This window comes from Equus caballus, chromosome 10, assembly GCF_041296265.1.
Source record: "Equus caballus isolate H_3958 breed thoroughbred chromosome 10, TB-T2T, whole genome shotgun sequence".
NCBI lineage: Eukaryota > Metazoa > Chordata > Mammalia > Perissodactyla > Equidae > Equus > Equus caballus.
In genome coordinates this window covers 32,873,952-32,886,736 of record NC_091693.1, presented here as the reverse complement: position 1 = coordinate 32,886,736, position 12,785 = coordinate 32,873,952, and positions in this window count along the sequence as shown.

Sequence of the window (12,785 nt, the reverse complement as noted above, 5' to 3'; positions counted from 1 at the left end):
CCTCTGAGAGGTGGTTCCAGCATGCCCGGCAGGTGGTTCCGGAGTGTCTGCCGAGTGGTTCTGGCGTAGCCGGCAGGTGATTCTGGTGTGTCCCGCAGCTGGTTCTGGGGAGTGGATCAGGTGGTTCCGGCATACTCGGCAGGTGGTACCGGCGTGTCGGGAACATGGTTCTGGCAAGTCTGAGAGGTGGTTCCGGCATGCCCGGCAGGTGATTCCGGAGTGTTCGCCAAGTGGTTCTGGCGTAGCCGGCAGGTGATTTTGCATGTCCGGCGGTGGTTCCGGCGAGTCGAGCCGGTGGTTCCGGCATGTCCGGCAGGTGGTTCCGGTCTGTCCAGCAGGTGGTTCTGGTGTGTCCGGCACGAGGTTCTGACACGTCTGAGAGGTTGTGTCGCCATTCACTTCACGTGATTCCGGCTTGTCCGCCAAGTGGTTCTAGTGTAGCGGGCAGGTGATTTTGGCGTGTCCGGCAGGTGGGACCGGTGAGTCAAGCAGGAGTTTCCGGCGAGTGTTTCCTGTGTTTCCGGTCTGTCCGGGAGATGGTTCCGGACTGTCCGGCACGTGCTTCTGGCACTTCTGAGAGGTTGTGCTGGCATGCCCGGCAGGTGATTCTGGAGTGTCCGCCAAGTGGTTCTGGCGTAGCCGGCAGGTGATATCGGTGTGTCCGGCAGGTGGTTCTGGGGAATGGATCAGGAACTTCCGGCATTCTCGGCATGTGCTTCCGCCGTCTCCAGCATGTGGTTTTGGCACCTCTGAGAGGTGGTTCCAGCATGCCCGGCAGGTGATTCCGGAGTGTCCGACAGGTGGTTGTGGCGTAACCCGCAGGTGTTTCTGGTGTGTCCGGCAGGTGGCTCTGGTGAGTCGAGCAGGTGGTTCCGGCGTGCTCGGCAGGTGGTTCCGGCAGGTCCGGCAGGTGTTTGCCGTCTGTCCATGACGTGGTTCCGGCATGCCCGCAAGGTGATTCTGGAGTGTCCACCAAGTGGTTTTGGCGTAGCCGGCATATGATTTTGGCCTGTGAGGCAGGTGGTTCCGGCATGTCCAGCAGGTGGTTCCGGCGACCTCGGCAGGTGCTTCCGGTCTCTCCGGCACGTGGTTGTGGCACGTCTGAGAGATGGTTCCGGCATGCCCGGCAGGTGATTCCGGAGTGTCCGGCATGTGGTTCTGGCACCTCTGAGAGGTGGTTCCGGCATGCCCGGCAGGTGATTCAGGAGTCTCCGGCATGTGGTTCTGGCACCTCTGAGAGGTAGTTCCGGAACGCCTGGCATGTGATTCCGGAGTGTCTGCCGAGTGGTTCTGGCATAGCCGGCAGTTGATTTTGGCGTGTCAACTAGGTGGTTCTGGGGAGTGGATCAGCTGGTTCCGGTATACTCGGCAGGTGGTACCGGCGTGAACAGAACATGGTTCTGGCAAGTCTGAGAGGTGGTTCCGGCATGCCCGACAGGTGATTCCGGAGTGTCCGCCAAGTGTTTCTGGCGTACCCGGCAGGTGATTTTGGCATGTCCGACAGGTGTTTCTTGCGAGTCGAGCAGGTGGCTCAGGCATGCTCAGCTGGTGCTTCCGGCGTCTCAGGCACGTGGTTCTGGTGTGTCTGAGAGCTGGTTCTGGCATGTCCGGCAGATGATTCGGGAGTGTCCACCAAGTGGTTCTGGTATACCTGGCAGGTGATTTTGGCGTGTCAGGAAGGTGGTTCCGGCTAGTTGAGCAGGTGGATCAGGCGTGCTCGCCAGGGGGTTCAGGCGGGTCTGGCAGGTGGTTTCGGTGTGTTCTGGGTGTGGTTCAGGAATCTCAGGCACATGGTAATGGCACGTTTGAGAGGTGGTTCCGGCCGGCCCGACAGGTGTTTCCGGACTGTCTGCCAAGTGGTTCTGGTGTAGCTGGCAGGTGATGTTGGCATGACCGGCAGGTGGTTCCAGCAAGCCCGGCAGGTGATTGCGGAGTGTCTGCCGAGTGGTTCTGGCGTAGCCGGCAGGTGATTTTGCATGTCCGGCGGTGGTTCCGGCGAGTCGAGCCGGTGGTTCCGGCGTGTCGGGCAGGTGGTTCCGGTCTGTCCGGCAGGTGGTTCTGGCGTGTCCGGCACGAGGTTCTGGCACGTCTGAGAGGTGGTTCCGGCATGCCCGACAGGTGATTCCGGAGTGTCCGCCACGTGGTTCTGGCGTACCCGGCAGGTGATTTTGGCGTTTCTGGCAGGTGTTTATTGCAAGTCGAGCATGTGGCTCAGGCATGCTCAGCAGGTGCTTCCGGCGTGTCCGGCACGTGGTTCTGGTGTGTCTGAGAGCTGGTTCTGGCATGTCTGGCAGATGATTCTGGAGTGTCCACCAAGTGGTTCTGGCATACCCGGCAGGTGATTTTGTCCTGTCAGGTACTTGGTTCCGGCGAGTCGAACAGGTGGTTCCGGCGTGCTCGAGTGGTGCTTCCGGTGTCATTGTCACGTGGTTCTGGCATGTCTGAGAGGTGGTTCCGGCATGCCGGGCAGGTGATTCAGGAGTTTCGTGTAAGTGGTTCTGGTGTAGCCGGCAGTTCCTTTTGGCGTGTCCGGCACGTGGGTACTGAAAGTCGAGCAGGTGGTTCCGGCGTGCTCGGCAGGTGGTCCAGGCGTGTCCGGCAGGTGGTTCCAGTCTGTCCAGGACGTGGTTCCAGCGTCTCTGGCACGTGGTTCTGGTGTGTCTGAGAGCTGGTTCTGGCATGTCCGGCAGAGATTCCGGAGTGTCCGTCAAGTGCTTCTGGCATGCCCGGCAGGTGATTTTGGCGTGTGAGGTCCGTGATTCGGGCGAGTCGAGCAGGTGGTTCCGGCATGTCTGGTAGGTGGTTTCGGTGTGTTCGGGCTGTGGTTCCGGCATCTCATGCACATGGTTCTGTCACGTCTCAGATGTCGTTCCGGCCGGCCCGACAGGTGTTTCTGCAGTGTCCGGCAAGTGGCTCCGGCGTAGTTGGCAGGTGATTTTGGCATGACCGGCAGGTGGTTCCAGCAAGCCCGGCAGGTGATTGCGAAGTGTTCACCAACTGGTTGTGGCGTAGACGGCAGGTGATTTTTGTGTCTCCGGCAGGTGGTTCTGGTGAGTCGAGCAGGAGGTTCCTGCGTGCTCGGCAGGTGCTTCCGGTGTCATTGGCACGTGGTTCTGGCATGTCCGAGAGGTGGTTCCGGCATGCCCGGCCGGGGATTACAGAGTGTTCGCCAAGTGGTTCTGGCGTAGCCGGCAGGTGATTTTGCCATGTCCGGCATGTGGTTCCAGAGAGTCGAGCATGTGGTTCCGGCGTGCTCGACAATTGGTTCAGGCAGGTCCGGCAGAGGGTTCCGGTCTGTCCGGGAGGTGGTTCTGGCGTGTCCGGCATTGGTTCCGGCAGTCTGAGAGGTGGTTCTATCATGCCCGGCAGGTGATTCAGAGAGTCCACCACGTGGTTTTGGCGTAGCCGGCAGGTGATTTTGGCGTGTCCGGCAGGTTTTTCAGGCGAGTTGAGCAGGTGCTTCCGGCATGCCCGTAAGCTGATTCCGGTGTGTCCGGTAGGTGGTTCCGGCATGTACGGCACGTGGTTCTCGTACGTCTCAGAGGTGGTTGCGCATGCCCAACAGGCGATTCTGGACAGTCCGCCACGTGTTTCTGGCACGTCTGAGAGGTGGTTCCAGCATGCCGGGCAGGTCATCCCGGAGAGTCCTCCAAGTGGTTCTGGCATAGCCCACAGGTGTTTTTGGCGAGTCCGGCAGGTGGTTCCGTCGTGCTCGGCAGGTGGTTCAGGCGTGGCCGGCAGGTCGTTCCAGTCTGTCCAGGACGTGGTTCCAGCGTGTCCGGCACACGGTTTCGTTACGTCTGAGAGGTGGCTTCTGCATGCATGGCAGGTCATTCCGGACTGTAGGCCAGGTGGTTCCCGCATAGCCAGCTGTTGATTTTGGCCTGTCTGGCGGGTGGTTCCTACGAGTCGAGCAGGTGGTTCCGGCTTGTCTGTCAGGTGGTTCCGGTCTGTCCGGTATGTGTTTCCGGCGTGTCCGGCACGTGCTTCCGGCACGTCTGAGTGGTGGTTCCGGCATGCGCGGCAGGTGATTCCGGAGTGTCCGCCAGGTGGATCTGGCGTACCCGACAGGTGATTTTGGCGTGTCCAGCAGTTGTTTCTGGCGAGTCGAGCAGGTGGGTCCGGCATGCTCGGCAGGTGCTTCCGGCGTGTCCGGCACGTGGTTCTGGTGTGTCTGAGAGCTGGTTCTGGCATGTCCGGCAGATGATTCCGGAGTGTCCACCAAGTGGTTCTGGTATACACGGCAGGTGATTTCGGCGTGTCAGGAAGGTGGTTCCGGCTAGTTGAGCAGGTGGATCAGGCGTGCTCGCCAGGGGGTTCAGGCGGGTCTGGCAGGTGGTTTCGGTGTGTTCAGGGAGTGGTTCCGGCATCTCAGGCACATGATTCTGACACGTCTGAGAGGTGGTTCCGGCCGTCCCAACAGGTGTTTCCGGAGTGTCCGCCAAGTGGTTCTGGCGTAGCTGGCAGGTGATGTTGGCGTGACCGGCAGGTGGTTCCAGCAAGCCCGGCAGGTGATTGCGGAGTGTCTGCCGAGTGGTTCTGGCGTAGCCGGCAGGTGATTTTGGCGTGTCCAGCAGGTGGTTTTGGCGAGTCGAGCAGGTGGTTCTGGCGTGCTCGGCAGGTGCTTCCGGTGTCATTGGCATGCGGTTCCGGCATGTCTGAGAGGTGGTTCCGCCATGCCCGGCAGGTGATTCCGGAGTGTTCGCCAAGTGGTTCTGGCGTAGCCGGCAGGTGATTTTGCGTGTCCGGCAATGGTTCCGGCGAGTCGAGCCGGTGGTTCCGGCGTGTCCGGCAGGTGGTTCCGGCATGTCCAGCAGGTGGTTCCGGCGAGCTCAGCAGGTGCTTCCGGTCTCTCCGGCATGTGGTTGTGGCACGTCTGAGAGATGGTTCCGGCATGCCCGGCAGGTGATTCTGGAGTGTCCGGCATGTGGTTCTGGCACCTCTGAGAGGTGGTTCCGGCATGCCCGGCAGGTGGTTCTGGAGTGTCTGCCGAGTGGTTCTGGCGTAGCCGGCAGGTGATTCTGGCGTGTCCAGCAGGTGGTTCTGGGGAGTGGATCAGGTGGTTCCGGCATACTCGGCAGGTGGTACCGGCGTGTCCGGAACATGGTTCTGGCAAGTCTGAGAGGTGGTTCCGGCATGCCCGGCAGGTGATTCCGGAGTGTTCGCCAAGTGGTTCTGGCGTAGCCAGCAGGTGATTTTGCATGTCTGGCGGTGGTTCCGGCGAGTCGAGCCGGTGGTTCCGGCATGTCCGGCAGGTGGTTCCGGTCTGTCCAGCAGGTGGTTCTGGTGTGTCCGGCACGAGGTTCTGACACGTCTGAGAGGTTGTGTCGCCATTCACTTCACGTGATTCCGGCTTGTCCGCCAAGTGGTTCTAGTGTAGCGGGCAGGTGATTTTGGCGTGTCCGGCAGGTGGGACCGTTGAGTCAAGCAGGTGGTTCCGGCGAGTGTTTCCTGTGTTTCCGGTCTGTCCGGGAGATGGTTCCGGCCTGTCCGGCACGTGCTTCTGGCACTTCTGAGAGGTTGTGCTGGCATGCCCGGCAGGTGATTCTGGAGTGTCCGCCAAGTGGTTCTGGCGTAGCCGGCAGGTGATATCGGTGTGTCCGGCAGGTGGTTCTGGGGAGTGGATCAGGAACTTCCGGCATTCTCGGCATGTGCTTCCGCCGTCTCCAGCATGTGGTTGTGGCACCTCTGAGAGGTGGTTCCAGCATGCCCGGCAGGTGATTCCGGAGTGTCCGACAGGTGGTTGTGGCGTAACCCGCAGGTGTTTCTGGTGTGTCCGGCAGGTGGCTCTGGTGAGTCGAGCAGGTGGTTCCGGCGTGCTCGGCAGGTGGTTCCGGCAGGTCCGGCAGGTGTTTGCCGTCTGTCCATGACGTGGTTCCGGCATGCCCGCAAGGTGATTCTGGAGTGTCCACCAAGTGGTTTTGGCGTAGCCGGCATATGATTTTGGCCTGTGAGGCAGGTGGTTCCGGCATGTCCAGCAGGTGGTTCCGGCGAGCTCGGCAGGTGCTTCCGGTCTCTCCGGCACGTGGTTGTGGCACGTCTGAGAGATGGTTCCGGCATGCCCGGCAGGTGATTCCGGAGTGTCCGGCATGTGGTTCTGGCACCTCTGAGAGGTGGTTCCGGCATGCCCGGCAGGTGATTCAGGAGTCTCCGGCATGTGGTTCTGGCACCTCTGAGAGGTAGTTCCGGAACGCCTGGCATGTGATTCCGGAGTGTCTGCCGAGTGGTTCTGGCATAGCCGGCAGTTGATTTTGGCGTGTCAACTAGGTGGTTCTGGGGAGTGGATCAGCTGGTTCCGGTATACTCGGCAGGTGGTACCGGCGTGAACAGAACATGGTTCTGGCAAGTCTGAGAGGTGGTTCCGGCATGCCCGACAGGTGATTCCGGAGTGTCCGCCAAGTGTTTCTGGCGTACCCGGCAGGTGATTTTGGCATGTCCGACAGGTGTTTCTTGCGAGTCGAGCAGGTGGCTCAGGCATGCTCAGCTGGTGCTTCCGGCGTCTCAGGCACGTGGTTCTGGTGTGTCTGAGAGCTGGTTCTGGCATGTCCGGCAGATGATTCCGGAGTGTCCACCAAGTGGTTCTGGTATACCTGGCAGGTGATTTTGGCGTGTCAGGAAGGTGGTTCCGGCTAGTTGAGCAGGTGGATCAGGCGTGCTCGCCAGGAGGTTCAGGCGGGTCTGGCAGGTGGTTTCGGTGTGTTCTGGGTGTGGTTCAGGGATCTCAGGCACATGGTAATGGCACGTTTGAGAGGTGGTTCCGGCCGGCCCGACAGGTGTTTCCGGACTGTCTGCCAAGTGGTTCTGGTGTAGCTGGCAGGTGATGTTGGCGTGACCGGCAGGTGGTTCCAGCAAGCCCGGCAGGTGATTGCGGAGTGTCTGCCGAGTGGTTCTGGCGTAGCCGGCAGGTGATTTTGCATGTCCGGCGGTGGTTCCGGCGAGTCGAGCCAGTGGTTCCGGCATGTCCGGCAGGTGGTTCCGGTCTGTCCGGCAGGTGGTTCTGGCGTGTGCGGCACGAGGTTCTGGCACGTCTGAGAGGTGGTTCCGGCATGCCCGACAGGTGATTCCGGAGTGTCCGCCACGTGGTTCTGGCATACCCGGCAGGTGATTTTGGCATTTCTGGCAGGTGTTTATTGCAAGTCGAGCATGTGGCTCAGGCATGCTCAGCAGGTGCTTCCGGCGTGTCCGGCACGTGGTTCTGGTGTGTCTGAGAGCTGGTTCTGGCATGTCTGGCAGATGATTCTGGAGTGTCCACCAAGTGGTTCTGGCATACCCGGCAGGTGATTTTGTCCTGTCAGGTACTTGGTTCCGGCGAGTCGAACAGGTGGTTCCGGCGTGCTCGAGTGGTGCTTCCGGTGTCATTGTCACGTGGTTCTGGCATGTCTGAGAGGTGGTTCCGGCATGCCGGGCAGGTGATTCAGGAGTGTCGTGTAAGTGGTTCTGGTGTAGCCGGCAGTTCCTTTTGGCGTGTCCGGCACGTGGGTACTGAAAGTCGAGCAGGTGGTTCCGGCGTGCTCGGCAGGTGGTCCAGGCGTGTCCGGCAGGTGGTTCCAGTCTGTCCAGGACGTGGTTCCAGCGTCTCTGGCACGTGGTTCTGGTGTGTCTGAGAGCTGGTTCTGGCATGTCCGGCAGAGATTCCGGAGTGTCCGTCAAGTGCTTCTGGCATGCCCGGCAGGTGATTTTGGCGTGTGAGGTCCGTGATTCGGGCGAGTCGAGCAGGTGGTTCCGGCATGTCTGGTAGGTGGTTTCGGTGTGTTCGGGCTGTGGTTCCGGCATCTCATGCACATGGTTCTGTCACGTCTCAGATGTCGTTCCGGCCGGCCCGACAGGTGTTTCTGCAGTGTCCGCCAAGTGGTTCCGGCGTAGTTGGCAGGTGATTTTGGCATGACCGGCAGGTGGTTCCAGCAAGCCCGGCAGGTGATTGCGAAGTGTTCACCAACTGGTTGTGGCGTAGACGGCAGGTGATTTTTGCGTCTCCGGCAGGTGGTTCTGGTGAGTCGAGCAGGAGGTTCCTGCGTGCTCGGCAGGTGCTTCCGGTGTCATTGGCACGTGGTTCTGGCATGTCCGAGAGGTGGTTCCGGCATGCCCGGCCGGTGATTACAGAGTGTTCGCCAAGTGGTTCTGGCGTAGCCGGCAGGTGATTTTGCCATGTCCGGCATGTGGTTCCAGAGAGTCGAGCATGTGGTTCCGGCGTGCTCGACAATTGGTTCAGGCAGGTCCGGCAGAGGGTTCCGGTCTGTCCGGGAGGTGGTTCCGGCGTGTCCGGCATTGGTTCCGGCACGTCTGAGAGGTGGTTCTATCATGCCCGGCAGGTGATTCAGAGAGTCCACCACGTGGTTTTGGCGTAGCCGGCAGGTGATTTTGGCGTGTCCGGCAGGTTTTTCAGGCGAGTTGAGCAGGTGCTTCCGGCATGCCCGAAAGCTGATTCCGGTGTGTCCGGTAGGTGGTTCCGGCGTGTACGGCACGTGGTTCTGGTACGTCTCAGAGGTGGTTGCGCATGCCCAACAGGCGATTCTGGACAGTCCGCCACGTGGTTCTGGCACGTCTGAGAGGTGGTTCCAGCATGCCCGGCAGGTCATCCCGGAGAGTCCTCCAAGTGGTTCTGGCATAGCCCGCAGGTGTTTTTGGCGAGTCCGGCAGGTGGTTCCGTCGTGCTCGGCAGGTGGTTCAGGCGTGGCCGGCAGGTGGTTCCAGTCTGTCCAGTACGTGTTTCCAGCTTGTGCGGCATGTGATTCTGGTACGTGTGAGAGGTGGTTATTGCATGCCCGGCAGGTGATTCCGGACTGTCCGCCAGGTGGTTCTCGCATAGCCAGCTGTTGATTTTGACCTGTCTGGCAGGTGGTTCCGGCGAGTCGAGCAGGTGGCTCCGGCGTGCTCGGCAGGTGTTTCCGGCATGTCTGGCTGGTGGTTCTGGTCTGTCCAGTAGGTCGTTCCGGCATGTCCGGCACGTGCTTCTGGCACTTCTGAGAGGTGGTTCCGCCACGGCTGGCAGGTGATTCCGGACTGTCCCCCAGGTGGTTCTGGCATAGCCAGCAGTTGATATTGGCCTGTCCGGCATGTGGTTCCGGCGAGTCGAGCAGCTGGCTGTGGCGTGTTCGGCAGGTGGTTCCGGCGTGTCTGGCAGGTGGTTCCGTTCTGTCCGATAGTTCGTTCCGGCATGTCCGGCACGTGCTTCTGGCACGTGTGAGAGGTGGTTCTGGCATGCCAGGCAGGTGATTCCGGAGTGTCGGGTAAGTGGTTCTGGCGTAGCCGGCAGCTCATTTTGGCGTGTCAGGCATGTGGGTCCTGCGAGTCAAGCAGGTGGTTCTGGTGTTCTCGGCAGGTGGTCCAGGCGTGCCCGGCAGGTGGTTCCGGTCTTACGGGGAGGGGGATGCGGCGTGTCCGGCACGTTGTTCCGGCACGTCTGAGAGGTGGTTCTATGATGCCCGGCAGGTGATTCCAGAGAGTCCACCAAGTGGTTCTGGTGTAGCCGGCAGGTGATTTTTGCGTGTCCAGCAGTTGGGACTGGTGAGTCAAGCACGTGGTTCCGGCCAGTGTTTCCTGTGTTTCCGGTCTGTCCAGGAGATGGTTCCGGCCTGTCCAGCACGTGCTTCTGGCACTTCTGAGAGGTTGCGCTGGCATGCCCGGCAGGGGATTCCGGAGTGTCCGCCAATTGGTTCTGGCGTAGCCGGCAGGTGATTTTGCCAAGTCCAGCATGTGGTTCCAGCGAGTCGAGCATGTGGTTCCGGCGTGCTCGACAGTTGGCTCAGGCAGGTCTGGCAGGTGGTTCCGGCGTGTCCGGCACGTGGTTCCGGCACGTCTGAGAGGTGGTTCTATCATGCCCGGCAGGTGATTCCAGAGAGTCCACCAAGTGGTTTTGGCGTAGCCGGCAGGTGATTTTGGCGTGTCCCGCAGGTGGTTCAGGCGACTTGAGCAGGTGGTTCCGACGTGCTCGGCAGGTGCTTCCGGCGTCTCCGGCACGCGTTTCTGGCACATCTGACATGTGGTTCCGGCATGCCCAAAAGGTGATTCCGGTGTGTCCGGTAGGTGGTTCTGGCGTGTACGGCACGTGGTTCTGGTACGTCTCAGAGGTGGTTGCGCATGCCCAACAGGCGATTCTGGACAGTCCGCCACGTGGTTCTGGCACGTCTGAGAGGTGGTTCCAGCATGCCCGGCAGGTCATCCCGGAGAGTCCTCCAAGTGGTTCTGGCATAGCCCGCAGGTGATTTGGGCATGTCCGGCAGGTGGTTCCGTCATGCTCGGCAGGTGGTTCAGGCGTGGCCGGCAGGTGGTTCCAGTCTGTCCAGTACGTGTTTCCAGGTTGTCCGGCACGTGGTTCTGGTACATCTGAGAGGTTGTTCCGCCATGGTGGGCAGGTGATTCCGGACTGTCCCCCAGGTGGTTCTGGCATAGCCAGAAGTTGATATTGGCGTGTCCGGCAGGTGGTTCCGTCGAGTCGAGCAGCTGGCTGTGGTGTGTTCGACAGGTGGTTCCGGCGTGTCTGGCAGGTGGTTCCGTTCTGTCCGATAGGTCGTTCCGGCATGTCCGGCACGTGCTCCTGGCACGTCTGAGAGGTGGTTCTGGCATGCCAGGCAGGAGATTCCGGAGTGTCGGGTAAGTGGTTCTGCTGTAGCCGGCAGTTCATTTTGGCGTGTCCGGCACGTGGGTCCTGCGAGTCGAGCAGGTGGTTCCGGCGTGCTCGGCAGGTGGTCCAGGCGTGTCCGGAAGGTGGTTCCAGACTGTCCAGGACGTGGTTCCAGCGTGTCCGGCACACGGTTTCGTTACGTCTGAGAGGTGGCTTCTGCATGCACGGCAGGTCATTCCGGACTGTAGGCCAGGTGGTTCCCGCATAGCCAGCTGTTGATTTTGGCCTGTCTGGCGGGTGGTTCCTACGAGTCGAGCAGGTGGTTCCGGCTTGTCTGTCAGGTGGTTCCGGTCTGTCCGGTATGTGTTTCCGGCGTGTCCGGCACGTGCTTCCGGCACGTCTGAGTGGTGGTTCCGGCATGCGCGGCAGGTGATTCCGGAGTGTCCGCCAGGTGGATCTGGCGTACCCGACAGGTGATTTTGGCGTGTCCGGCAGGTGTTTCTGGCGAGTCGAGCATGTGGGTCCGGCATGCTCGGCAGGTGCTTCCGGCGTGTCCGGCACGTGGTTCTGGCACGTCTGAGAGGTGGTTCCGGCCGTCCCAACAGGTGTTTCCGGAGTGTCCGCCAAGTGGTTCTGGCGTAGCTGGCAGGTGATGTTGGCGTGACCGGCAGGTGGTTCCAGCAAGCCCGGCAGGTGATTGCGGAGTGTCTGCCGAGTGGTTCTGGCGTAGCCGGCAGGTGATTTTGGCGTGTCCAGCAGGTGGTTTTGGCGAGTCGAGCAGGTGGTTCTGGCGTGCTCGGCAGGTGCTTCCGGTGTCATTGGCATGCGGTTCCGGCATGTCTGAGAGGTGGTTCCGCCATGCCCGGCAGGTGATTCCGGAGTGTTCGCCAAGTGGTTCTGGCGTAGCCGGCAGGTGATTTTGCGTGTCCGGCAATGGTTCCGGCGAGTCGAGCCGGTGGTTCCGGCGTGTCCGGCAGGTGGTTCCGGCATGTCCAGCAGGTGGGTCCGGCGAGCTCAGCAGGTGCTTCCGGTCTCTCCGGCACGTGGTTGTGGCACGTCTGAGAGATGGTTCCGGCATGCCCGGCAGGTGATTCCGGAGTGTCCGGCATGTGGTTCTGGCACCTCTGAGAGGTGGTTCCGGCATGCCCGGCAAGTGGTTCCGGAGTGTCTGCCGAGTGGTTGTGGCGTAGCCGGCAGGTGATTCTGGCGTGTCCAGCAGGTGGTTCTGGGGAGTGGATCAGGTGGTTCCGGCATACTCGGCAGGTGGTACCGGCGTGTCCGGAACATGGTTCTGGCAAGTCTGAGAGGTGGTTCCGGCATGCCCGGCAGGTGATTCCGGAGTGTTCGCCAAGTGGTTCTGGCGTAGCCGGCAGGTGATTTTGCATGTCCGGCGGTGGTTCCGGCGAGTCGAGCCGGTGGTTCCGGCATGTCCGGCAGGTGGTTCCGGTCTGTCCAGCAGGTGGTTCTGGTGTGTCCGGCACGAGGTTCTGACACGTCTGAGAGGTTGTGTCGCCATTCACTTCACGTGATTCCGGCTTGTCCGCCAAGTGGTTCTAGTGTAGCGGGCAGGTGATTTTGGCGTGTCCGGCAGGTGGGACCGGTGAGTCAAGCAGGTGGTTCCGGCGAGTGTTTCCTGTGTTTCCGGTCTGTCCGGGAGATGGTTCCGGCCTGTCCGGCACGTGCTTCTGGCACTTCTGAGAGGTTGTGCTGGCATGCCCGGCAGGTGATTCTGGAGTGTCCGCCAAGTGGTTCTGGCGTAGCTGGCAGGTGATATCGGTGTGTCCGGCAGGTGGTTCTGGGGAGTGGATGAGGAACTTCCGGCATTCTCGGCATGTGCTTCCGCCGTCTCCAGCATGTGGTTGTGGCACCTCTGAGAGGTGGTTCCAGCATGCCCGGCAGGTGATTCCGGAGTGTCCGACAGGTGGTTGTGGCGTAACCCGCAGGTGTTTCTGGTGTGTCCGGCAGGTGGCTCTGGTGAGTCGAGCAGGTGGTTCCGGCGTGCTCGGCAGGTGGTTCCGGCAGGTCCGGCAGGTGTTTGCCGTCTGTCCATGACGTGGTTCCGGCATGCCCGCAAGGTGATTCTGGAGTGTCCACCAAGTGGTTTTGGCGTAGCCGGCATATGATTTTGGCCTGTGAGGCAGGTGGTTCCGGCATGTCCAGCAGGTGGTTCCGGCGAGCTCGGCAGGTGCTTCCGGTCTCTCCGGCACGTGGATGTGGCACGTCT